Raw genomic sequence first — 4,453 nt, 5'->3', positions numbered from 1 at the left:
TGTGTGTGCGTATGTGTGTGTGTGTGTGTGTATGTATATATGTATGAATATGTATATATACGTGTATATTGTGTGTGTATGTATATAGACATACATATACAGATATAGATATGGATGTAGATATAGATATATATCCCACTTGTTTTTGATGGCAAATGCTGTCAGAAACTCTCATGAAAGTATAATGCAACCACATGGTAAAGTTTGAAAATGGAGAAATGCTAGCCTAGAGGAATTGTTGCTTTACTGTCATAAGTCAAACACTGCCAGATGACTTTTTAAATAAATAATCACAAAATAGATAAGCAGGCCAATAATATATGTATTTAAAAGGTCAACAATGCCTCAAATATGAAGTGAATTGTAATGCACGATTGGAATGACTAGAGAACATTTTGATGTCTGAGGGCTTTTGTTGCACTTCAGTGAGACCGATGAAAGAACTTTGACATTGAGTGTTGAAAGAATCTGATTTTCAACACAATGAACATTCAAATGAACCCTTTATGAACCACTCAGGGCAGGTGCTGTATGCCAAAGCCTTATGCTGCTTAAACACACTTACCCACTTATAACAAAAACACTTCTGTGTATTACCTTTCTATCTGAAAGGATTACATTTGCAGGAACTATAATGTACAAATATTTATCTAGCTATTGTAGTGATTGCGAGATAACTGTTGATCACTGTCTTGAGGAATAGGACTTGAGTTAACCATCTTTTAAGCAAACAGTGACTGTTTTTGAGATGTTGAATCACTCCTGAGGCTGGAGCGGAAACAAGAAGCTGCTGCCTCTCTGGGATGTTACTTGCTCAGCATACCCTCCCCAACTCCCCGCTCCCCCACCGCCCCCCCACCCCCACCCTACTTCATTCTAGTTCCTACAACCAGCCAAAACCCACCCCAGGGTGATGAAAATACTCCAACAGGAAGCCCAGTTTAGAAAGGTTGAAATCGGCAGCAACAGATATGACCAAGAATCTCAGCAGTACAGCCTGAGTAGTCTCTGCAAGTTTCACACATTGACATTCACCACTCCTCAAATACTAAAGAAGTCTGTGGCCAAAGGCAGCAAGATCTTGAACTTTGTGTGAATCTCGGGAAGTGATTGCTGAGATATTTGTATCATTGATGAAGCTTTTGAGAAGATTTGTAGCTCGGGTTGTGGATGAGGTTGTAGACATGCTCGCCGAGCCGGTGTGTTTGATTACAGACGTTTCGTCACCTTGCTAGGTAACATCATCAGTGCGCCTCCGGTGAAGCGTTGGTGTTCTGTCCCGTTTGTTATTTATATGCCTCGGTTTCCTGGGGTGGTTGGTATCACATCTGGTTTTGTTCTTCAGTGGTTTATAGTCACCCTACCATACATCAGGGACATATCAGGGACGATCGCAAGAATACTCAGATCCCTAGGCATCATGGTGGCCCACAAACCAACAACGACACTCCTACAGCTACTGGCGAACGTAAAGGACACCTTACCCACAACCAATAAAATGAATGTAATATACAAAATACCATGCAAGGACTGTGAGAAACATTACATAGACCAAACTGGAAAAAAACTGACAATAAGGATACACAAACACCAACAAGCCACCAGGAGACACGACTAATTCTCACTGGCCTCAATATACACGGACAAAGAAGGACACAAATTCGTCCGGGACAACACATTCATATTAGCATAATAGAATACTGCAGCAAGTAACTCACCCTCCTGACTCCCCAAAGCCTGTCCACCATCTACAAGACACAAGTCAGGGGTGTGATGGAATACTCCCCACTTGCCTGGATGGGTGCAGCTCCAACAATGCTCAAGAAGCTTGACACCGTCCAGAACAAAGTCACCCCTGTTCCTAGACAACAAGGTGCAGGGCTGATGAAGGTTCTAGGCCCGAAACGTCAGCCTTCCTGCTCCTATGATGCTGCTTGGCCTGCTGTGCTCATCCAGCTCTACACCTTGTTATCTCAGATTCTCCAGCATCTGCAGTTCCTACTATCTCTGTTAGACCTCAGCTGGAATAACATGTATAATTGCGGGCACCACATTATAGGAAAGGTGTGAATGCATTGGAGAGAGTGCAGAGGTGGTTTACAAGAATGGTTCATGGGATAAGAAATGTCAGCTGCAAGAAGCGATTGAAGGAGTGGGGACTGTTCTCCTTGGAGATGAGAAGGCTGAGAGGAGATTTGATACAGATTTTCAGAACTATGAGTGGACTGGATAGAGTAGATAGGGAGAAGCTGCTCCCCAACAGAAAAGAAACAGGGATGAGAGGATATAGATTTAAAGTGATGAGCGAAGGAAGCAAGGGTGATATGAGGGAAAACTTTATTTCGTATCGTAAGTAGTTAGTGTCTGGAGTACACTGCCTGGAAATGTGGTGGAGACAGATTCAAATGAGGCATTCAAGAAGGGCCTTGGCTGATTATTTGGATAGAAATAGTGTGCAAGGGTACGGGAGGGAAGGCAGGAGATTGGCATTAGAGAATGATACTTGTTTGTCGAGATGGTGCAGGCAGGATGGGCTGAATGGTCTCCTTCTGCAGTGTAACATTTCTGTGATTGGGTCTGCAGAATTGAGAGCCCGTTTGGCATCCTTATTTCTATGGTTGCTCAGAGACAGCCCAGATCAGAGGCCAGTGTCAGCACGGTGACTTTAGTATGAGATATTTTTAAGTGGTTGGATAAGATACAAGAAGGTACAGTTTGTACATTATAGGGAGAAACCTGGGGATGTAAAGTCCATTAGCTCATGTAGTAACAATAAGAAGGAATTTCCATTAGACCTTAAATCTTTGTTAAAATTAAGCCTGTGACTTCAAATGCTGTTTGTTTAGTTTGAAGTGTGATGGTCACTTCCCAGAAGGTTGTTTAATCAATCTTCATTCTGATACATAAGGGCTAAGGATCCTTATTTGATCCCAACATTTGGGTCTCAAAGCCAGTAACAAAGACCAGCCCTTGGATATAGCTCTACCCCTCATTTGGACTGTTTATTAGATTTTGCACACATGTTGTTAAATTTTACATTGGGTGCCCTCACTCCACAAAAGAACACAACTGTATTCCACAAAAGCAAAGGAGAAAACAAAGATATATACGTCACATAATTTGGAAAGATTTTATTGTAAACAGCAAAGAGAAAGATATTAACCCTTTCTTCCTAGCAGTATGCTTTACAGACACTCAACCCTCGTGGGGCATCACTCCTATCTTCACTTTGTCTGCTTTCTTTCAGTGACTTCATGCACAATCACTAGATGTGGTTCTCTCTACCACTCCCTGAGACACACAGACACAGGCTAATTCACTGAGTTTTCTCACTTAATGCTAAAAACAAACTAAAGACAGCTTAAAAAGCTGTTGATCTGGACACAGTCAAAACTTACTACCTTTCTGTTCGTTTGGATCCTTTCTTCTGAACTCAACCTGGTGTCTGCCCATCTGTCTTGCTGCAGGTTATTAAACTGAAGTCAACAATTAGCAATATCCATCTTCTATCCGCCTCCCCCTCTCTCCCTATTTATTTCAGAACCCCCTTCCCCTCCCCGATTTCTGATGAAGGGTCTAGGCCCGAAACATCAGCCTTTCTGCTCCTATGATGCTGCTTGGCCTGCTGTGTTCATCCAGCTCTACATCTTGTTATCTCTAATAAGCAGAAATGGTGGTTTGTTGAGCCATTTAGCTTATTCACATGATTTCTTGGTAAAGTTGTCTTTAGCTCACTGTTTCAAACAACTTTCTGACTCTTTAAAAATAAAGACTTTCACACAGTTGAAAATCAAAACTCCATTTACCGCTACTTTAGAAACCAGGTTACCAAATAACAATAACTAATTATGAAACTGCAACACGAGTGCCACTGGGAACGTTAGCCACTTCTGGCCCATCAGAGTATCTATACAGATAGAAAGGTCAGATCGGATCAACATGTATATCATTGCTTGTGTTCAAGTACAGAATGAATCCTGTAACTTGCAGCATCGAAATTGCGGCCCTCCGCTCAGAGGAGATAGTAAGAACTGCAGATGCTAGAGTCATGGTCAATACAGTGTGGAGCTGGAGGAACACAGCAGGTCAGGCAGCATCAGAGGCACCCAAGTCCTATGAAAGGGTGTAAACCTGAAACGTTGACTTTCCTGCGCCTCTGCCTGGTCTTTTGTGTTCCTCCAGCTCCACACTGTAATGACTCCACTCAGAGGAGTTGTTTTCAACATGGAGGGACGTCTAAAGGGATCCACAAAGACCAAATCAATATAGATCTTAAGAAGGTTGAGCAAATGTTTGCTCAGGAAAGGGAGAGTTTGAGCAGAAAGTGTTAGAGCTTTTAGGAGACAATTCCAGAGTATAGGCCTAGGGGTTTAATAATGTCGATGCCAAGGTTCAAGGAAGGAGCAGAGGACAAAACTGTGGCAAATGAATCTCGGTTGAGGTAAATGTGAGG

The sequence above is a fragment of the Rhincodon typus genome, chromosome 9 (assembly GCF_021869965.1).
Source record: "Rhincodon typus isolate 14 chromosome 9, sRhiTyp1.1, whole genome shotgun sequence".
Lineage (NCBI taxonomy): Eukaryota > Metazoa > Chordata > Chondrichthyes > Orectolobiformes > Rhincodontidae > Rhincodon > Rhincodon typus.
Note: the sequence above shows the minus strand (reverse complement) of the source record.